The sequence below is a fragment of the Oreochromis aureus genome, linkage group 5 (genome assembly GCF_013358895.1).
Source record: "Oreochromis aureus strain Israel breed Guangdong linkage group 5, ZZ_aureus, whole genome shotgun sequence".
Lineage (NCBI taxonomy): Eukaryota > Metazoa > Chordata > Actinopteri > Cichliformes > Cichlidae > Oreochromis > Oreochromis aureus.
In genome coordinates, this window is record NC_052946.1 from 10,399,248 (window position 1) to 10,423,578 (window position 24,331).

Genomic DNA, 24,331 nt, shown 5'->3' on the forward strand with positions numbered 1-24,331 from the left:
GCAGAGAGTAGTTTCTTCTGCAGCTATCCAACTGTTCACACAGGATGACTCTGATCATAGCAGCAGCACGACTATGTTACTGGTAATCAGCCAACAGGACACAGTAACGGTGACACATCTAACAACTAATTTAAAGCATAAAATGTGTCCAGTCCTATCATTACTTGTTTAGATAATACATTAATCTAACCCAAAGCCACAGGGGGTGAAGGTGATTTTTTATAAAAAGTCTGCGCTTTATAACCAGCTCATTAGTCTCACCTCACCCAACACTCTACAGCATTTATTTCAGTCTTTTTTTCTATTCATAACTACCATTTCTATTGATGAGGGTGCATCTGCTGTGGCCAACAACCAAAACACCCACAGATTTCTTTCATCATGATGTCCCTCTCTGCAGAAGCAATAACAACCATGCCTTTATTTGTGCAGAACCAAGTGGTAATCACTGGCATTCAGATCAAACGAGCTGATGTGATCCTGGGACTGACTGAAGCAATGTGATGTGTGAGTCTTTGGAAGAGATGATTTTATCCCCCTTGTAGTAAATAAAGTGTTGACACTAACTGTAACCTGCAGTTTTCTCGGGAATAAGGAGAATCCATGGTAACGGGAAAAGGTAATAAGTCAGTCCCTGAATTATTTCTGAAGATGAAGGTGAGATACCCAAAAAGTACAAAATCAGATAACCAGAAAAGACCAAATCTGTGTGATTCGATTTCACGAAGAAACGTAAAGACACGCACTGATCCACATCTGTAGAAACCTATCTGTGGAAACGAGACGAAACTCCACCCACGGGCGTGTTAACAGATGGAAAAGTCACTTTGAGAGGTGAACATCCTTACCTTCTTTTCTAAACAAGCTGCCAAAGATGTTCTCTCCCACAGAAATCAGCCTCTTACTGCCAAATTCTGTAAGCAAACACAAAGTCCAGAGTGGTTGAGTACTTGGAACATGTGTTACTTCAGTTTAGAAGCTCAAACAAAGCCAGAATATTCCATATTGTTGCCACTGCATTATTTGTTTTAACAAATATTTTTTTAATGCTTGACCCCAGCTTGATTTGTTCCTCTCCACCCTAAAAAATGCCATTAAGTACTCTGTCTAGATGCCACTCTCAAATGCTACTCTTCTTTCACACATAGCTCAATGACTGAGAACATCTGGTGTACACATGATATTCAAACAAGATAGTCCATGTATGATGGATGTTGTGATGCCTGAGGAAGCAGGCAATAGTTCAGGAGGTGGTTTAATTAGATCTGTACCAGAATATAAATGATCTGATTTTAACATAATTACCTCTCACCCTCTGGGACATTTTTAGCAATAGTGATAACAATCCGTTTGCCTTTATAACACTATGAAATTGCTGCTAAATTTCAGCCAGGCAAACAATGAAATCTTTATACTAGGTGTCAGAAGCAGTGGAGCTACAGAAAAATAGCTGTTTTCACCCTCCTCTTTCCATCAAGCTGCCATCTAACACTATCTACATGTCTCCAAATGTCTCCAGTTGTGATCTCGTAAGCTGCAAGGCCTTGTTTGGTGTCTGTCTGTGAAGACATGCTGACAGGAATGGAGCTGTCTGATCCCTGTTCTGATTGGACAGGTGTCAGTGTCCGGCATGTAAACATCTGAGGCAAGCCAAAACCAACTTCGACATCTCCATAACACCCTGTGAAATCTTTGTTGAGGTGTTTTGCACACGCACAATGGTGATGTGCATATGCACATGCACACACACGCACACACACACACACACACACACACACACACACACACACACACACACACACACACACACACACACACACACACACACACACAATAAAACCCTAGCCATTTGGTATGTGAAGCATAGCTAAGAATATGCTGGAAAGCCCACTGTCATCTCGCTGCCAAGGCACGTCTCTGACCCCAGCTGCTCTCTGCCCAAGCCAGCACTCCCAGCCACTCATGGGCATCAAAGAGAGGTGAGTCTGTGCACCTGTGCCTGTTTATCTGTCCATCTAAAAATGTGTAGTAGTCATACAAGTAACCGGAATAGGCATTTAAAGCTAAGAATTTCAGTGATGTGACAACACAAAACATCAGAGACATTATTTATTTTGACAGGATTTTATGTGGCGAAAAATGATATCCACATACACTCGCAGAACTCAGCAGACACAGCAGGTTGTAAATGGCAAAAGTGATTTTCCTTCTTTCTCAATCCCTGAGATAAAGAAGTGACAGATTTAATAAAAAATCAGCAGAGAGGGGGAGGAGGGAAGGAGGGGATTGGAACAGGCCAAGGGTGACAAGGAAGCACGACAAGCGTGGCAACTGAGAGAAAATGTGACACCTGGCCTTGTCCTTGATGTGAATAAGAGAATGATACATCAAAACGTGACACGGCAGAAAGATGGCTATTACCCAGGCAATGGCAAGATGAAGAGGAAGAGACTATTTTTAGCAGTGGAGTAAAAATACACCAGGGGTTCACTTAATATTCCTTTCTATGAAGAGAATTTCAGGTTCTTGCCAGTTTTACACCCAAACAGTAAAGACATTTTAAAGCAAATATTGACAAATATAAGATAAGCTGGAATGAGCTGTCTTTTTACAGTGATCCTGATCACGTTTGACTGTGAGGGCAAATAAATGGAAGCCTGAGGCAATGTTTTTTTGATTAGTTACATTCTTCATTGGAGAGGCGACTGATTGATGTCAGTGGACTGAAACTTCAGTTCTGGCTCCATTGATCCCTTACCCTCACTCCTACCTCTTCTCCAATTAAGAGTTCACAAAGCCACCACTTCTAATGAATACCACCTTCCTGCCAACATCTTAATGTTGCATTCACAGGGCTGTCTCTGGTGCTTTCTCAATTCACGTCCCACTTTTGTCTGCTGCTCCCTCACTCCAGTTGTGGTTAATGCACAATCACTTGAGCGATAATGACAGAATTGATCTAGAGGTGTGATGAGGTAGATTTGTAGGAGACGGGAGGGGTGGGGGAGGATCAAGGTTAGTTAAGAAATCCCACAGTTCTTTAAACAAGCCTCGGGCAGACAGTGCAAATCTTTGTACATCACTTGGAATCAATTGCTTCACCAGCAGCCAGATTTTAAGGATTAGAACGAATTGAGCTACTTTGGGATGTAGAAATCTGGGATGTGTCTGGGTGTCAGGCGAGGAAGATCAAAAGATTCATTAGATGAGAATTAGATCAAACACACTCAAAGTTGTGAGGACAGACGAGGAGGAGTGTGTAAGAGTGCGAGTGGTCGACATGAGAGAAAAAGAAATCCAGACACAGAAGCCAAAAAGCTGTCTGACTCTGAATCTGTTTAATTGCCAGGTACATACTGATACAAAGAATCTGCCTGCCTGCCTGCCTTTCTCACTCCAGAGCTGTTGGCACACCAATCTCTTGATCTGCCACCTTGGGGTGAAGCCAGAAAAAAACACTTCAGTCACAGGTCAGTTGTGCCCCAGTGCACCCGGGCTTAAATCTGTAATCCCAGTGCTTTGGTGGAGTGAGAAAATCCAATTTCAGAGATCTGTAATTCCATAAACCTTATTTGGCACAACAATGACTGCTACACCCTGAGGGAGAGGCACGAGGGAGGGGTGAGGGTGCGCAACGAGGTGGGAAACTGCAGTTGTGACCTAAACACAGGGATGGAGAGAGGGCGAAGAACACAGAAACTGAGATTAAGGTAGAGCTAGAGTGTAGCAAATCAGGGAAATGAAGAAGACAGAAGCGTTCCGGCTCAGCTGAACTTCTGATAAGTTACCATGACCAGGTACAACATGATGAAATGGATGACGCATTGAAATTTGCTGGGTAAAACTTTCAACTTTCCAGTCAGTATTTCCATTTGGAATCACTGCTGCTGAACTCATTGTTCCTGATTTAACAAAGACTTAAAGAATATCCCACATTTGTCATAGCTTTCGCTTTTTGTTTCATTTTCTCTCTTTTTAAAATTTATTCATTTCATCTTTGCTTTAAATCACATTTGAGCCTTTGTCAAACGAGATCACACAGTGCTCATTATGCCTATCAGCACTCTGATCAGTTCAATCTATTATTTTGTAATGTACTGGAGTTCAAAGTAACACTACACTGTAATCATATTTTATCTGTCTGCAACACAGTAATATAAGACATTATATTTCCTAAGAAGAGCAATCACATTATAATTATGAATCTAACAATTTTGTCTCTACTTGCATTACTTAGGTTCTTTAATTATCTCAGTAATGGGAGACAGAAAAAAATCAAATGTGTCTTGTGAATAATCCATGATTTAAGTCCATGTGGAACACAGGAACAACATAATAGACCCATCAGCTGAGAAATGGAGATATGCACAAAAGAAGAAAGAAAAACTGTGCACAGGACAGAAGCAACTATGCATTTCTGTGAACAGGACATCAAAAGCCAACAAACTCCTGGAGTGGATGCAACATGCTAACACAACTCTATTAACAAAAACTGAGCGTATTCTGCGCCCAACCAAGCATCCAAAGCTTGCTTTATTTTTTTAATCAACAGCTGTGTGACCTCATGCATAGTAGGGGTTATGGAGAGGTAGGAGGTAATGATTTTTTTTTTTTTTTTTTATAAATGACCAGTAATGTGTAATACACCATTAATCCAGCACTGGTAGCAGTCTGCTTTACATCAGTAAGCCATGACTGGCTGGGCAGAGCTGAAATGGGAAGCAACCATAATGACAAGGAGAGAGCAGGCTGCAGCAGTGACAGTGGAGCCTTTGGGCAAAGAAAAAACTGGAGATACCAAGAAAAAGTTTCCTAAAAAAAAATCCAAACAAACAAAAACCTTAGTGTTCAGAGGAAGAGTGGGAGTCTAAAATATTGATCGACTGTGAGGCATGCGTCCTGAGCACATGTCGACAGTGCCCCAACAGGGCAGAAGGGTTTGAGAGATTTTTTATACAGCATATATAAATTCCACAAGAGAAAATAATATATTTTAGTCGGTTTGGGTCGGTGTGTCCTACCATCATCTCTGCATCCTGTATTCATTTAATCATAACATCAATGGGCCATTTAGTCTGCTGTTATCTGAGTGCTCTCATTGATTGTTTGCCTAAATTCAGGAGAGTGGGGTGTGTCTGTTTGTTTTGTCTTACTAATGGACATCATCTCAGCACACACCTCAGAGCAAAGCTGAGAGCAGGCAGCAGAGGAGCCACAGCTATAGAAAACAGAAGCACATGCTTGGATGAGAGGAATATACATCAGAGATTGATCAATAAAAAAAACTCTTCAATGCCATTCATGAAGGACGCGTAGGGACGCAGGTGGAGAAAATGCAGATGAAAGCAATTACGAAAATAATTACATCTGCGCTGATAAGATTTCGCTTATCAGACAGAAAAAAAGAGGTGAGAAAAATGGCTTTGAATTTGAGTCAGATATTGGCTGTGTTCTGAAATCTCCCAATCACTGCTCTTAGCAACCGCAGTTAATTCTGTCATAAATTATTCACAACTGTAACAAAACTGTAGCAAAAGGCCACAGATAACCCCAGGATTTAAAAGCTGATTAGAGGAGCAGATTGCGGAGCACGGATTTAATACAAAATTCACAGATATAGGAGGGCTTTAGTGACATCGCTGCTGTTTGATATTGCAAGTGAGAAGGGGCCTCCAGCCGCTGTCTCTCCTGAGACAGATAGGCCAGTGAAGCCTGTACTCTGTGGCCAGCAGGGTATAATTACATTTCCCCGTGGGGGCACCTCCGCCGCAGCAGCTCAGCCATATAGAGGGAAGAGATTGAAATCTGATTGCACTCGCACACAAAAGTCGAATGGCTTTCCACACATAAACAGTGGGAATTGCATGTGCACACAGCGCACACTTATCCGACGCGACACAGGCACAAACACGGAGAAAGAACGCACAGGTAGAAATACACCGATGTACTTCTCCAGTGTGCTCCTATCAGTCCTGGACTGTGCTTCTTTCTCATTGTGCTTTCAGAGAGGAGTGTCTGAGATGCTTCATTCAAGGAGTCCTTCTGCCTTTCTTCCATTTTAGCTGAGAGGAGCAGAAGCTCTCAGATTTACATACTGATCTCCTGGTGCCGCCTCAGCAGGACCTGTTAACAGCAGCTTATAGACACAGATGAACAAGGATTCACGTGAGCACTACTTATTGTCTGGATAAAGAGGCTTTCTGTGCTCTTCAGTGAGAAGTACAACCCTAGATTGTTGGTTAAAACTTGAAAACATATTTCCTAGAAAACATGAAGCAATATTTTACTTAAAAATCTCTGAATACAGTCGTATACACCCAACATATTCATTAAGCCCAATATATAATTAATGCCACAGCCGATATATCACAAGGTCTAAGTGCATCTTTTTGTCTCACGTGGCGGTATACGTTAGGTTTTTGTTTTCCCACCCCCTCCTTTCTGCCTCTTTTCAGTGGACTATGTTATGTTTAAATAGCCAATTGCCAAGATTTGCCATTAATTAATCATTCTAAAAGAAATGCTGAGTGCACAAGTAGTGGCTATAGAATAACAACAATGTTTAGCTGCATACGCTATAAGACCGACTTTACTATGGCTGCCCTCCATACAAAATGGAAGACTGGATTACACAACCAAAACAGGAGGAGTAGCTCTTTTGTTCTCCTCAGTATCTATTGGTAGCTTACCCCAGGTAGCCGAATTGCTGGATGATGCAACCACAACAGTAGCTGTGACAACTCTACCTAACAATAGAAAATGTGCCCCATTCCTCCGTCAGAGGAGATAAAAAGAAAAAAAAAAAAGAGAAGAAGGTGGCAAGTGTTAGGACGGAAAACAAGAGCAAACCTCTGGCCGGCATTCACTTGTTTGACAAGAGATTCAAACAGGAAATTTATATGGTATTATTTCTACTATATCAGTAAGTAACACAGTCTGTTTACTTCTTAGGCTTAAACAAGCGTGTTATTCAGTGTTGTGTTTCTAACAGTGACACTGAGGAGGATTGTGGGGGAAGTTTCTATTGTCACTTTAATGGCAGCCCAGTGAGTTTATCTGTCATTCTAAGTGAAGATATGCCTAAAAACAAAGGGACCGGGAAATGTGTAGGAAATGTAAAGGGCCAGGAAGTGGAGCAGGTGAAGTAAACCATCGCATACAGAGGGTTGAATGAAGCTAATGGGTGACATTAGCTTTACGACCCTCTAATCTAACCACACTGTGTATAACCACAAAAGGTCAAGGTGGCAATAAAAAGAGCAGACACCAGCGCTGCTCCAGTCGCCCGTGGGCCCTCAGAGCCCATCCTGCAGTGTCACCTTGGCTGCTGTCACCGATATCTGCCACCTGTCACCACTCTGCCCCCGTGCCCAGGGATGAGGCTGTGCTGACAATAGGTTTGTCGATAGCACTTCCTCCCCAGAGTGAAGATGGGGGAACGTGTCCTCTGTTTTCATCAACAGCTTGAGTCAAGCGTGTGGGATTAACATACAATACATATTCATGCTGCTGTCTCACTTTGACACTAGCCTCACATCGCTAGTTCTCCTGCACATTTTCAAGCCATTTTTACAAATGGCGTGTCAAGAACCCCATTTTTGCCGGGAGCCCCACATGGCCTCTTATGTATTCACAACACGGCCGCTGCAAACAACATCAACAGGTCTCAAGGTCGTCACTCCCACTGATTGTGCCTGTGTCTTTGTGTGTGTGTGTGTGTGTGTGTGGAGTTCATGTGTCTAAGAAAGAGTGTGTGAACAAAAGAACAAAACTAAAAGGAAAATGGCTGATGGTTGACGGAGTGCTCTGCATGTGCATGTGCTGGGTGTGCGTGAGCACAAATTTTGCACTGAACGTGCAATCGCTACATGTCTGCAATTAAGTCAGCACAAATAAGCGACTGTAATTTCACATCCCATTCCATTAGTGAGTGTAACCCTGCAATTACTGCTTAGTGTGTGCAAACATAAATATGAACAAAACATCATGTAGGTGTGTGCATGTGTGCGAGAGTAAGTGTATAGCATAAAGATGGAGTCTTAAAATGTCCGGGCATTAGCCAACAGGTAGACTAAATAGGAGCATCCTCCTTCAGTCCACTGGCATCTTAGTGAGAAAAGAGGCCAGTTGATGTGGGGGTTAGAGCTTCCATGGCAGAGTGCGTTGTGATAAATAATGAATGCTTTAAGAACAGATCTCTGAAGCTTCTTTACTTTCCGTCCATTCCTCCATCTTTGCGTTTGTTCATCCCATATCACTACAAAGAACACGGGACGTTCAGCAGTCTCTGTCATAAATATTGCAGCCACTAGGTCAGTCCTCATCCCCCGACTCTGTTGCTCTTAACCATCACCACTTGGTGGTGACACAGCCTTTTGACCCATAAAGACGATAAAACAGTGATACGAGTACATTCACAGGGACCAGACTAAAGCTGTGCAGGTTCTTACAGGAGTGGCAGCGGCTGCTTTTAACGAAATGGCGATTCAAGAATGAAGGAGTCCGTTTGTAAATAAAGGTTTACTCAGTGTAAAGCATTCAAAATTGGACTGGTCTTGTCTTGGGAAAAAGTTCAGATTTTCACTCTAATTTTACACCCGACATAGTCTTCAGCAACAGTCAGGATTATATTTGCCTGAGTAAATACAAAGCAATGAAAGCATTTCTCAAAACACCACACTGGGAAATATGAGGACAAAGAGAAGTATATAAATAGGATGTAACACCAAGACAGACGAAATAACAGTAAAAGCTGCACTGACTTGTTTCAGTGAATAAAGTAGACACTTGCAGATTCTCAGCACAGCCGCTGTTAAAGCTACTTTTCGGTGGCATATTATAAGACATGCTGAAACATGAAAAACACTTTTAGAGACAATCGCTTAAAAACCAAATTAAAGCACATCACCTGGAAACATGCAGCCCCCAAACTACCAACTTGTTCCACCAAATAAACAGCGGCTTATCCCCTTACTGCTCCGATTCAAAGCCAGATACTCCAGTGCATCCGATGAACAGTCCCATCTCTCTTACCACAATAAGCAGTGCCGTTAGCGACTCCACGCATAAATCTCAGAGGCGAACAGAATGGATCAGAGCATTCAAGTGTAAACTAGGGCAAAGCTCCAGCACTGTACCTTCTAGATACGCTACTCTGAAAGCAAGTCCTGTGGAGGAACAAGCAATCACATACTGAGGGATACACATGCTGTCCCCAGTCATCTATGACAAATGCACACACAGGCACAGATAAAAATGCACACACCTGTTTGGCCAGTCAAGCACCATCCAGTTTCGTCTGGTCCGTTCAGATCGGGTCCGCTGTACTAGCAGAGCGAGGAGATCGTCTCACCCCACACACAGCCCGGTGCAGACAGCTCACTGTTATAGATGCACTGACAAGTGAAAGGAGGGAGGCGTGGTTTCACATGAGATAAATAAAAGAGGGAGGGAAAAAGGGAGGAGAGAGGCTCCCTCAATCTACAATTCAATTTCACCCTCGCTCCCTTTCTCAGCAGCATTTTTGTCCACTTCTTTTGGAATATTGTTGTTGTTATTCGAGCACGTCTTTTCCGTCTTCCTACCTGGCTGTTACCCATTAGTTTTAGCAGTGCTTCTGCTCTGTTTCTTCCTGTTGGGTCTCATTCACAGGGCAGTAATGTTTGTGGGCATTGTGTGTGTGCATATATATCCATGTGTGTGCCTGTGTGCGCGCATCCACACAAGACAGTGAACCAGAGCAGCTCCGGCCATCTGTTGGAGCCTGGGAGCTTCACCTATTCACAGTCTCATAAAGGCAGAGGCACACAGAGGAAAAAGAGAGAAAAGAATGGGAGGGAACAGAGGATCAATCTTAGTGCCGCAGGGTTGAGGAGGAAAAGGCACAGCCTGGCACACACACCATATCTATCAGACTGGCACCTCTGAGGAGAGCTGGCGTGGGCACGCCTGCTCACTGGGTCGAAGCAGCACAGGGGATTTGGCTCACAGTGCATGGGCATGCAGATAGAAAAGAAACCCACACCACAATCAATTATATACAAGCACAGAGAATACATGGGAGAGTTCACACACTCAGAAATCCACCAAACTGATTCTCTTTTTGACAAAACAAACAGGATCAATCAAGATGGATAATCCTACAAGCTCACAGAGACAAGGGGATGGAGGGCTGGGGATAATTCTAACAACCCGCACGGAAAGTCTGCCCCAAGTCCTTCCATCACAGCAGAGCTAAAGCAGGCGTTTTCCTGCTCAGTTGAAGCCTGGTATTTCTCCTGAGTGCCGGTGTCACTTCCTATCCCTGACCAGGAAAGAGAGGTGCAGCGGAGGGTGGCAGAGGGTGGAGGCATTCATCATTGTCTCCACCAGCCATCCCATGATGGATGCGCCTGTTTATCCCTCTCTGCAGGTTATTTAGATGCAGTCACAGCCAGAAAGATTAGTGATGGAAAACCTCTGCACCTCTTTGCCTCCCCTCCCAAACCATCTAATCAATAACACTCTTATCAATTATCTGCATTTTGAGGTATTTCTCCATGGAAATTTGAAGCAGTGAGAGAAAGAGAGATTAATTGTCCACCCCCTCCTAGCGTTTTCAATTACATCGTCTGCAATGGATCATCTATCTGTCACTTTGTCATACTTAGGCTATTTGTGTCGCTGCAAAGAGATGAAACCGTGCTGTTTTGGAAAAATAATAAATAAATAAATCAAACAGTATTTTTCTGGCCATGACTGTCCTTTTGGAGATGCAGAACAAACAATTTAGAGCAAGGGATTTGCATGCCATTTGAGGATGAAGAAAATTATGTTTCCTGCTTCAACATAAGATTCATTCAACACTAATCCTGATTAAAAAACACATTCAAAAGCATTGTCACACAAGCCAATTGGAAGCATAAGCCCTTTGTGAAAATGGATTAGGCTGCTCTAATATTTTTCATAATAATCTTAAAACAAAATATACTTCTGTAAAATGATTTATTTCTTCAATATATGCATATGAGATGATGTCTGCTACTCTGGGACTGCTTACATAAAGGAGCCATCTAGCTGTTCTTACATGCCGAATTACAAACAATGCCCCAGAGATAGCCATGTTTTTCCTGAATGGTGCAGACATGCCAACACAGCAGCCCAGTGACACCACTTCAGCACATGCTTAATTGATGCCCACTCTCTGTCTCTGCTGCCTCCTCTCACGCACTCTTAAGCTGTGCCATCCTACCAACTTATAACTTCATGCAAATCAACAGATATGTAAACCATGAATATCGTGGATAATGCACAGAGTAAATTCTAAATCTAAACAAAGGTGACTTCTTTCAGCCCAACTGAATTCGAAGAAAGTTCCACAGAGGCAAAGAAGAAAAGACACGCAAAGAAATGGAAAGACTAAAATAAGATGCAAAGGAAGACAATAAATGTCTTTATGCTGACACAGAGAAAATTCAGCACAGGAAGGGTCCAGACAGTGGGGAGCACGTTTTACATTTCTGTTTTCTGCTTCATTTGACACAAAGTGGGAAAGGCCTTGTGCACAACCTTTGCATGACAAGGTGGGGCAGGTATATAAATAAAAATGAATGATTTCACTTCTGATAGAACAAAAAGACAGCTCTGTTCTATCATGCTGAGATCTTGTCCTTGGCTGTGAGTGTGGTTTTACAAATGAGTTTGATCCTTTTCTGCACTGTGTGTGCCAGGCTGATAAAAATATTCCCTGTCAGCTGGCTACACAACGAGGGGAGGACTCGGTGCAAATGAAGCAGACCCTCTTACTGCCTTCTCTTCACCAGCGCTCTCTATCTTTGAGAGCTCTACTCCTATTATTTTCTTGGTAAGGGCCACTTGGTTCAAGGCTGACTTCTCTTCACCACCACTATTACCCTGGCCTCTGTGCATTTATGAATCCCTGGTTGATCTGAGGGTGTGTGAGTTTACAAGTAGGTCCTGTGCATTGAGACAGCACTACATCACCACGGCCACATTATGATGAGAAACAGAGAGAAAAAGAAGAGAAGAACCCAGGAGCTGACTACATGGGGACTTCAGGACACAAGATTGACAGAACTGAGGATGAGAGAAGTTCTCCTAAAAAAAACAAAAAAACACGACTGCAGGTATAACAGTAAAGCTCTGAGCACACAGCTTCAGAGGCAGGGAACCAAATTACCCAGCCTATCATCCTCCTTAGCTTGCATAGGCTGAAACATAATAAAAATCCAAAAAATACAAGACCTTGAAAGAAACACTGTGCACACACATCAGAGCATTAAACATATGTATGACCAGGGGCTAACTCTTTTAACTTACTGCAGTACAAATAGTGTAAAGAATCACATTCTGCAGCTGTGCTCATTGCTCCTGAATGTTTCCTCGGTGCATGTTTCTGCGGCACAGAAGGTCGTCACAACAGCAGAATAGATTAGCTGACTAAGCCCTACATCATTACATCCCTCCATGCCACACATCGCCCTGTCATGTCCAATGTAATTTCCTCTTATTTATTTCATCCTTCCTGTCACTGCCACATCACACGCTCCCACTGAAAATATAAATAGTTCATAAGTCTGTTATGAGCGGCCATTGTTTTCTAGTGCCGAGTTCCATACCCCGAGGTGATGTTATAATTCATTTATGAATGTCCCACAAATCTGAATGGTACAATTAAAAAGAACAGAGGCTTCAGCAAAGTCCTCAGTGCAGATTTTAAATTTAATTGCTAAGCGTTTGGTTATTTCACACTGAAAGCCTGAATAAGACCAACTAAATGCTCTGCAATAAAATATAAAATCTACAAGAGAACAACTGTGGGAAAGCCTTTGTCTCCCTTTGTTCGACAAGAACTACAGATTTCATGCTAGTTTTTAGGTCGTACACAGAACTCTCAAAACGTCGAGGACAAATAACAACAAACACAGACACACAAAGGAAAGAAAAAGTTAAAAAATGTGTCCTGGTTGAACAGTTTTGATTATCTGTGTAGACATGGAGAACTCTGGGATTTATCTAGTTACCAACAATATTAGACGTGCCTTTGTCTGACAGTTCAAAATATTTTGGAAAAGACTGTCGTACCTAAGCAGTAGTTTGACAGCTATGCCACACTGTTTCTATCGTTCTTGTTAGTACAAAATAGTACACGCCATTGATTTGTCGAACTGCCAAAACAGTGTGCTGTCAACATTACTACATGGTGTACTAACAGATAGTAATTAGAATTGGGAAACCCTGCTGGGCTTGCTAACTGAGCCCATGTTATGTGATCATCAGCCAGCAGGGGGAGGCGAACTCAGGGCTTCATGGAATAACTCTTCCACTGTGCATCGAGAGTATAAAAGAACCCAAACGCATTACTTGTAGGTGGGAAAGGCAACTGCACTAGTGAAAATGGTGCTGATGCTAAAGCTGAAACCCCACTTTTCCGTATTCCTCGTGTACCTGCATAATGTTGTTTTTGTACTCATAAACCCATGTTTATATAATTAAGGAAACAGACACTCAAAAACTGTGCATTTCTCTTTCTTTATGTGAAAGACTTTTACTCTATATTTTCACTGGCTGTTTGGTGTTTGTGTGCAACAGGCATCGTCAGCACCGACTCAACAAACTAAACATACTTTTGAATAATTTTCTTTGCCAGCATGACTAAAGGCAGGGTTGTCAGGTATATGTACTCCATCGGCTGCCCTCTCCCCTCCCTGATGGACATTTATTCCTCCCGCTGCCTCAGCAGAGCAGCAAACATCATCAAGGACAGCTCCCACCCTGGTTTTAACATGTTCAGCCTGCTTCCCTCAGGGAAGCGCTACAGGTGCATCAGCACAAAAACCCACAGACTCAAAAACAGTTTCTTCCCCAAAGCCATAACCACCCTGAACTCACACATGCACCGATAACACAGCCCCCCCCCCACCCCCATTTTTTTCTTCCCACTTCCTCCATGAACCACCACTGTGCAATACCAATTCTATGTGCAATAACCCAACTGTATATACACAACACTATTTATTACATATTACTTTTTTAAAACCGGCTGTACATTTTATATATATATTGTATATATAATATATACTGTCCATATGTATATAGCGCTGCAGAACTGTGCCCCCCCCCAGCATGTTTGCACTGAGTAGGAGATGCTCTGTATCTCATGTATCTCAACTGTATAGTGACAATAAAGGCATTCTATTCTATTCTATTTTATTCTATTCTATGTTTAAGCACACAGCTTTCAGTTTCTACTATATAATATTTTTAACCTCTTCATATTTTTCCCATGGTACAGTTTAGCTCGCAGTGCATTTATCAATGTTTGAAATCAGTCAGATGCTGCCAACACCATCTACTAAGATAATTGAATTATTTTGCTGCTACAACAAGTTGTGGATTACTCGTTTACACTGTAAACTGTTTGTTACAGTTTTGTCAACTGGACATTGCAGAGTCCATTCTGGTGGATGAACTACACCAGGGGTGGGCACCGAGGGCCGGTGTCCCTGCAGGTTTTACATGTGTCCTTGAACCAACACAGCGGATTTAAATGGCTAAATTAGCTCCTCAACATGTCCTGATGTTCTCCAGAGGCCTGGTAACGAACTAATCATGTGATTCAGGTGTGTTGACCCAAGGTGAGATCTAAAACCTGCAGGGACACCGGCCCTCGGGGCCTGGAATTGCCCACCCCTGAACTACACAATGCCAGCACTCATAACATGGCTGTAGGTCGTTTCTCTTAAGAAGCACAAAATGGGCGAACTGCACAAAATTTTGTTGAGCTGCACTCTGCCTGTCTTATGTATCTTCTCATGGTCTTCATGTGTGCTATATGGGCCTGCTCTCTGACATTCTGCATTTCTATTGGTCACACAAACATACGTTACACCAGAACAAAGTCAAAGTTTAACTGTGCAAAACTACCAACTCACTTTGCTTGATGCAGGGTGATACAATTATTGCAAGACATAACCAATAGACAAGAATGAGTTTCAAAGCACAGAGCAGTGCATCCACTTCCTATGTTCATCTTTTTATTTTTAATTTTCATTTATTGGCTGTTATAAATGCAGATACTGATATATCTGCAAATAGGTAGTATCAGTTTTAATTAGTGCTGTCGGGGTCAATGCGATTAGCTCGTTAACAAGTTAGCGCCGTCCAGCTCCATGCACGGGGCGATCCGCGCTAACTCACTAACGGAGATTTGCCGCGTTAATGCAGTTATGGCGTTAACATCATTTTAACGAGATTAACACTGACAGCACTAGTTTTAATACGGGGATACGGCATCTGTTCTTGCTCATGAAGATATCGCCAGAATATAGCAGACAAGGATGACTAGTGGTGAAGGCTGAGCCCTTTCAAGGGATTTGGTGGGAGGCAAACAATGAAGGCAAATACACTCTGGCAACCAGGCAGGAGGCCAGAAGTAAAGATGAAGACACTATAGGATCCAGGCAGGAGGCCAACAGAAGAGACGGAACCACTCTGAAGGCCATGCAGGTAGCCTACTGGGAAGGCCAGTCCTCAAAGGTGGATGCACTGGACACTAAAGATCAGAGTACCACTCCACTAGACAGACACGCGTTCCTCAGCTAGGAGTTCAGCCAACTCTACAGGAAGAATAGGTGAAGGCTATGGCAAATGTTAGGTCAATCGCGTCAGCAGATATTTATACATTTATGAAACCTTGACATTACTGAACCACCTTTTCTAGTGTGTGCTCTCTTCAAAATGAGCCCCCAGAGTGCAGACTCCTGGGAACAGCTGTAGGTGGAGTCAGGCATGAGGTTTGCAATTATAGGGAGTGGTCCAGGTAGGAGGTTAGAAGACCCAATTACTAACATACTCAGGATCTAGAAGTGACAGGTGGCTCACCAGTTAGTAGCTAGCTTCCTGGGGAACTTGAGCAGGGTGGTATGGAAACAAAGCCACCTTAACCATCTGAATTGTTTCAGAAACTGGATCAGCCATTGGGAAGAAGCATGCTGCAGTTTAACCCGAGGACACTGCTTACTCAACTTATTTTAACTTTTCAGAAAAGAAAAAAAGATTTAGGATGTGGAAAAACAGAAACAAAACAGTCTAAAAGAGAATGGTCTCCACATTTACACAGTGAGACAAAAACAAAACAAAACTAACAACAACGGCAAGTGGAAGGTGAAAACACAATTCAAAAATCCAAAAACACCTGACAGGAAGAAACAAGGAATACAAAATGAAAATGGCTCCAGTGGTTGACTACTGACAGTACAAAGATGATCCAGCAACAAGGGGGGGGATCAGCAAGTGGTATATAAACAGAGAACCCTGGTGATACATAAAACCAAGTGGGAAAATAAAGACAGCAAGCACAACAGAATGACATGAATGAAGCTGAGCGCTTCCAAACAACACACACACACAAACATGACACATCTTTGGAATCCAAAGTTTGGTTTTGCAAATCTCAACCTTTGAAACTACTTGTGGCATAATTACTACATGCATGTAGATATGCTGAAAGAATCCCTTACCTTTGCATTAGAAACAGGCTTTTGGAAGTAACCAAATTGAAGCTGAGAAATAAATAAAAATCCTGAGTGGAAGAGCTCGCTTGTAGAGAATTGATTGATTGATTGATTGATCATACTTTGATCATACTTTATTCATCCCGAAGGAAATTGGGTTAAGGCTCCATAATATTGTAGAGTCTTTGTTCTATAGTGTCTTGTGACCTGAGAAAACTGGTATAACTTAGAGACTCCAGGCCTTTAAACACCTCGAGTGTTTATAGGTTCACAGTAAAGGAAAGTGTGGCAAAAAGTGGACGACCGATTTTCTCATTTATGTGTACAGAAGCAAACACTAAGCTACACATTTCGTTCCCATCCCATGTGCAGCAGCAGCGCAGCGGTTAGGGAACTGTTAGCAGACTGTGGGATCCACAGATCAAAGAGTGGCCCCCCGTCGAGGTCTGCGGTCCCAAGGAACACAAGCCGATATGGACCACAGCCAGCATTCACATCTCCAGCTAATTAACCGAAACCTCTTTGACGCTGTGTTATTTGCATTCCTAATGTACAGCACTCAGAGTAATATCTGCCACACATATTAAATAAGAAGTGCTTGTGGGTTTGTCTAACAAGGCACCCCAGTGTTTTTAGCACAAATACATTTGTAATCACTTTAAAATGATGTGAGGGCGGCTACACAGAGGAGCTGAATTACTAAGAAATGGATGAATTTTACAATATAATTAAATGAACATTTTTTATGAACTTGCTCACTACATATTCTCAGATCTTTATTTGGAGACACATCACAAACACACTCTACTTGCACACCTGTTGTAACACAAAACAATGCGTACACTCAGTCACACGGGACCCTCACCATTCGCTGAAATTTCAAGTACCTTGAAGTATCCTTCTAATCCGTGCACTCACTGTAGTGGAAGAATGGCCTGAATTATAAAGCCAGCAGCTTTAAATGGCTATGTACGTAGATTAGCAGGCAGGCGTGTTGGGTGTCTTCAATAGTTAATTACTTGTTTGCACCAGAGTAGACCTCACATCTTTTTTGTATGGCTCTCTGTGTCTGCAAACAAACACTGGCTTGCGTGCAATAAGGAGCTGTCAGGGTGTGGGGAAGGCTCTTGAAGAGCTTGGCATAAGGACTCACATCACAAGGCAAGGGCAACACTGCTGGGAGCTTTCCCCTAATGTGTGAGTATGTTTATTACTTTTTTATAGCAATAAATGTTTCAAAATCATTAGAAAAACTTCTGCGCGGTCTTCTTCAAGAGGCTAATTTGGGCTCTGATGTTCTCTTTGTGGTTTAGATTTAGCAGTTATGTAACTGTACGGGTTATGGTTAAAAGCCCTCACTGCCTGTGTTTACACGAGCACACATCTAACAGCAGAGACAAATGGGAATTGAGCTGCAGCATTCTCGCAGCATATGGACCATTTGCTGCCAGCTAGCTACGGCAGAATGACACCTGTACAGCACACTGTGATAACACAGCAGCCTTCATCTCCTTCCATTGTGCCCTGAAAAAGAAATGTTTGGCATACATCCTTTTCTTATCACCGCCCTCTGGCCACTGCTCCACTGCTGCCCTAAAACAGCCCTGTAAGCAGACTAAAGACAAGTGGGAGGATGAAGTAGCACCTTTCTCTCCCCCATGAGAAATGAAATGATGAATTGTGTAAAATCTTATTTGGCACCTAATATTAAAAGTCGAAGATTAAGCCAGCAAAGCAAAATGCAGAAAAGAGCTGATGTAGACAGAGCAGAGGAGGGCCCATTAGAGGAATGCTCCTGTCTGTCTTTCTGTCCAGCTGGGTGACACCTCGCCCCTTAATGAGCTGTCTGAAGTCCAACAGGAGAAATACCAACACAATAAATTACCAGCCTCATCCCTCCCTGTTTGCCTTCACTCAGATATGGCTGAGTAATCGTACTATCTGGACCCGAATCGTCCAGAATGAGATTCTGTCAAATCACATTCTACAATCCACGGGTCCATTTGCATAACTACATTTGATGTTTCCAGCAATACTGGTGACATGTTTTTCTTCAGTTAATTAGATTTTGGAATTACTTTTCCGAAAAGGAAAAGAAAAATAGAGAAAGAAAAAAACCCTGCTTGGTCTTCTATTGCCATTTGGAAGTGACAAGATAAAATTGTGTATATGGGTAATTGCGCGGCAGTGTTGGAATTAGAGCTGGAGAGAGAAGGTATTTTTGCAGTTGTGAGCTAATACTCTATTCCAATTTCAGTCTGTTTAGCATGCACGCTCTGAACTGTTCCCTCTGACACGGCAAACCTCATTAAGATAGAGCAAAGTAATTCACTTGAGAACGAGAGCTAATTCTTCATATCTTTTTTTTTTCTTCTTAGAGATATAGAGACAAACTAGAATTTTTAGTGAGTACACACACTTGAAGGTAGCGCTCTCTCCTCAGCTCTTATCACAACACATTTACCACAGATCAAAGAGGAAAGGGAGAAGACGTAACCTTCAGCTACATTTGAACTGGTGCTGGTAGAAACAGAGAACAGACTGAGCCCTTGCATGTCGAGCATACTCTGGAAAAAACTGTCAAATGCAATGGACATCTGAGCTGCATGAGACCAGTCTATGTGTGCATCTATTCCTGCTGATAAAGCACAGCTAACCTTTAGGAAGCACATGCGGAGGAGAAGGCAGGAGACCGAATGGATAAGAGGAATAGGTGCAAGAGAGAAAGAAGGAGTGAGAGAAAAGAAAGGGACAATGCTGGGCCTGCAGTGGGCAGACATCCATTAACCAAGCGCTCAGCATGGGATATGGCATTTACCAAGAACAGCCAAATGCCACGGCAATTAATCAGGGCCTTGAATGCCAGCTGTATCAATACCCCTTGTAGCATTATGGTTGCACTTGTGCAGGAGTGCAAGACACACACACCTGAAAAAAGACCTACATATTATATTTTCTGTGTTTTCATGAGAAAGAAAACTGTGTAGATTTAGTGCTGTGGCTTGTCTCTAACCTTAATATTATCTCAAACTAGGACACACACAGAGAAATGGAATGAATACATCACTTACACAATCACAGTGTAAGGCCTGGGAGATGGCACACATTTTACTCTGCAGGGAGTTGCAAATTGCTTTTGAATAACCAAGGTCTAATTGACAGGAAAAGGATGCGCTGTCACTTCGCTGGTGCGACTGTCATTAACACATTTTTCATTTTGTACATGCTCCAAGGCATTATTGTTTTGTTGGCCCCAATCCTTCCCTGGTGCAGTGAATATGTTTTAAAATGGTTGTGAGCAGAATGTTAGCTACACAACACTCCCCGAGGGGAACAAAACACAAGAACAATCGGCTCATTAGAAGCAGAAACACTTCAAACTACAATATGGCTGGAATACACTCAGAGGAGAGACAAAGTCAGCGAGGGAAGAGCACAGATGGATGGATAGGAGGGACAGGGGGAGATAAAGGCACACCAGCAGAGGAGCAGAAACATTATGTTGGACACACAGAGAGCTTAGTGTGCACAAGAGAAATCTACCATTGCGATGAGGTGAATTTATAAGACTCCCGAATGTGAAGAGATTTGGGAGGGAGGTCTTATAATTAGATTACAGTAATCCAGTTAAGTGCTACCTGTTATACTGCATGTTTATACTGAATTTAATATAAAGCAGTAATCACTTCATGCTTTCTGGAAGGTACTCAAAGGTATTTTCATATGGAAATGAGAATTTAGATAGAGAAAGCATGCTCTTTGAAACAGTCTATCTCAAGTCTACACGCACACAAGTATTTAGCTCGTAGTAACAATGAAAGACAAGAACTTTGCTTGATTTATTATAGCAGAAAAAAGCACAGCTGTTATTGGAGACTCTTTTCTATTATCCCAGCGAGTCATAACAATGCATCAGTGCGCTAGCATGCACAATATCAGAAATCTTTAACTGAAACAGCTAAAAAGAGTTTAGACCTATTAGTTCCTATCCATGCTGCACACAAACTCTGCTGAGGTTTTTGAGCATGTAGGTCACACTGGAGAAGTATCAAGATAAAGTATCCTTAAAATAGAATTGTCACCATTCGTTCCAGTCAAGCTGCAGTTTACATCTATGTTTCTACAGACTTGTGTAGAGAGGACTGTCAAAGACTTTAGGGTCTGATTAGGTGGGAAACTTGAACATCATCTCCCTTTCTGTTCCTAAGTTATGATGTTGAAAATTATGTTTTATGGACAACGTTAAAATTTCTAATTAGCTCATCCATGAGTCCAGTTGAATGTTTATGCCAGAAAAAACAAGCTATACATGTTCATAGGAATGTGAGTCTACTACTCTCCCACGTACAAAAGAAAGGGAGAATGCACAAGGCTTGGAGGGAAATGATCCAGCTTCATTAGAAAAAGAAAAAGAAAAAAAAAACAAAAAAGACTAAATTTAATAACCTCGTCGTCAAATTGCAGTTAGGTTATCTTGCAATATTTTCAATACACATCATATACTTTGACATTAGCGAGGCGCTACAGTTTTAAGAAGAAAAACATAATGTACAGTCACTGTACTTCAGCCTGTTTAACCGAGTGTTTTCCACTTGAAGAATTACCTCCTTCTACCCTCTTTATAGTCAGTTGTAATTACAAGCTGGTGTGAAGATAGTCCCTAAAGTGATACCAAAGATTTATATTTTAACACTCCGAAAGGGGACCAGTACTCATTAGAAACCTTACAAAATATTGCTTAAGCACATCAGCTTCTCTGAGGATCTGAATTCTTCCCCTTGCAACCAATATCTGTAATCTGGGCTTCCCTACCTTTTGAATGATTCCATCTGCCAGCCTTGTTTCTCCCCTGTGAAGACCTCTGTCATGCAGAGCCTCTTCTCTTTAACAAGTGTGCCTATAAAAAGAATAACAGTATCATTCAGAGCTTTTTGAATGACCTTACTGTGACAGCTGCACTGAGACATGGATGTCCCAAATACCCCAAACAACTGTCCGAGCCATATCGCTGACCTGAGTCTGGGTGCTGTGTGAAAGGGAGAGACAGATGGAGAAAGGATGGGAGAAACAGTGGGAGTATTTGACAGACACCAGCCTGTCTCTTTCCATGCTAGATGTCTTGCAGCAATATGGAGGAAGGCTGAAACAGTTCTCGGGGTCTCTAATGTTTTGTTCAGAGATTAGAGTTGGCTAATATTTTCCGGGACACATCATTTATAATTCATTCAGTTTATTGAATCTCTCAAACATCACTCGCAGTCTATTAATATCACATTCACAGCTTGATGAAAGTGTTCTCCTGCATGACATAACTGCAAACACAAGCGGTTTGCATTCATTGTTTGTTAGTCTAACAAACCGCATAGATAAGATTTATAGACCAGCAGCAGGCAAACACTGGCTCCAAGGGCAAGTACGGCCACTGAATAAAAGCTGATGATCTCGCTGTTGTGCATCATGACTTTTTCATAATGTTCTATCAGCAAACATACACATATGTATGTTTGTATATATGACTTACATTAAACCCAAAACAGGTTGCTGTGTAAATAGCATGGTGGATTAATAACAGCATCTTATTTTAATTAAAGCATAAATGAAACAGTTCACTGACTGCTGAGTGTGGTAACCTATTAACTGATTTTAAGTCTCCTAGTGCAACACAAAGTGCGTTTATGAGTCATGTTTTACTAAATAAACACAAAATCGGTGACTCATGCAGCTGAAAAAGGAAAAAAAAAATCTTCCTTCAGATACAAGCATAAAAGATCACTTTTATGTGATTTATTCCTAAAACAAGGCAAAACAAAACAAGCTAAAGCACTCAGGAAAAAAAAGAAAAATTCACGAAGCGTTGCTGAGAAAGCACACACACACACACACACACACACCGTGAACTTTACCGACCACCTCTTTAGGTATACATGCAGCTGGGACGAAGCATAATCTAAATATGAATTTAGCTTGTAAAACATGATCAGTTTATTAAGGAGACAACAGGGCCTGCTACAGGTTTCATGATGTGGTTATGGCAAAAAAAAAAAAAAAAAAAAAAATCAAAAACGAAAGCATACTTTTCGTGGGCTTCTTATATATTTATTTTCTCCTACAAATATTCTACATTAACATACCTAACGGTCACATCCTCACTGCCCGGTGTTGTTGAGTCCGCCTGTGACGTGGGCTACATGATCTAGCAGCGACCTCTACCGACTATTACCAACATCATCTTAAAGTGGAAAAAGAGCAAATAGTTATGTGTCGCCTCTGTTTTCTACTTGACAATAGATTATGTATACACATATGTATATATATATTTTATATGTGTATCGTCGGTTTTATTCGTATTAAAGCGTTGTAAATAAATGTGGACTAGCTAAGTGGTGAGTGCGGCTATAACTGGAGTTATTAATTACACCTTTGCTTTCCCCGCACTAGTCACGCACTGGTATTCAACACACTGCACAGTGACCAGTTCGCTGCATGTTTGCTGTCAGGTTCACTTGACACGTCGTTGTTAGATACCCACCTGACACACAAGATGGCGCCACCAGCTTTAGTGTGCTACTTTCACATCAGGCAGGCAGGCAGGAGTTTCTGTGGTGTACTTTCACCTGGCAGGACTGACTGAAAGGCGTCAGTTTTTCTTAAAAAATAAAATAAAATAACCAAAACTGTAGCTGGCTGCGGGGGTGAACTATAGATTTGAGGTGTGTGGGATAATCTAGCATACTAACTTAATCCCTTCACATCACCCTTTTCCAAGTACATCCTCCATCCTCCTCCGTCTACATTAACCCCAGCACGGTTTCCTTATCCTTTAAATGTTTTTAATTAAATGCTTCAAATGCCCTTTTCTGTGCATCCAGATTGCAAAATGTCACAGAACAAAACAACACACACGCTCTTAATGTTTAACATTAGGAGCGTGTGGTTTATATACCATACTGATGACAGGGGAGGAGGGGGAAAAAGGAGCCTTTAGCATTTCAAGCAAGTCGGGGAAATCCTTCAGCTGTTTTCCTGCTCATCAGCAATGCTGAGCTGGATTGCTATAGAGACCTAAGCAGCTCATCTGTTACCTCAATGCATAGCTGTGCTGTCACTGGAGAATAATCTCCTACCTCTTTTCATGATTTATAAAAACTGGAATAAGTCACATAAAATCTGGGTGAACTCAGCTAAAAAGGCTGAAACATGGCATCAACATCCGACATTTATTGCCCTGGAGGCCTTAATGTTTGTGTGTGTGCGTGTGTGTGTGTGTGTGTGTGTGTGGAGGGTACAGGGACAATATGCTTGGATTACACAAGCTCATCCAAGAGCCATGGGAGAGAAGGAGAAAGAGGGGTGCAGCAATAACCTGTGGATCACTTCTCCCTGAGTCAACATCAAGACTCTCTGTTTGTTTTTCATTATTTCCCAGAGGCACTGAGCTCCTGGAAGAGAGGCCTCATACGCACTAACAACATTTCATCCGAGCTGGAGCCTCTATCTTAACAGCCCTATTTTTAGTTTCGAAAACTGCTGCAACTCTGAGGAGAAAATGACAGCTTTTCTCTTTGTGTTAGCTGCCGTTTTTCTCACAGATATAACAAAGCCTTCGCAGATATAACAACAGGCTGCACCCCGGGAGACGAGCCTATCATCTGTTTAAGTATCGCTCTGAGAATTGTTTTTGTTTTTAGCAACAGAGCTGTTATTACAGTGAGTCTGACACAGGTGAAATTACCACGAGTGAAAGAAAGAGAGGCAGTGCAGAGAGAGCGTAGTTGGGACGAAAGGTTAAGGGTCACCTGCAGACAGCAGACCATTCA

General features: G+C 42.1%; 1 protein-coding gene across 1 annotated transcript in view; it reads right to left on the bottom strand.

Annotated features, from left to right (window-relative positions):
* Positions 1-22,993, bottom strand: part of sulf2a (sulfatase 2a) — a 49,403-nt gene extending 26,410 nt beyond the window's left edge. Inside the window, exons 1-4 of the mRNA XM_031733068.2 lie at positions 22,933-22,993; positions 22,646-22,743; positions 21,327-21,411; positions 849-914 (exon numbers count right to left, since the gene is read on the bottom strand). The gene's annotated coding sequence lies outside the window, so the exon portion shown is untranslated. The remainder of the gene's footprint in view (positions 1-848; positions 915-21,326; positions 21,412-22,645; positions 22,744-22,932) is intronic.
* Positions 22,994-24,331: the final 1,338 nt, after the last annotated feature.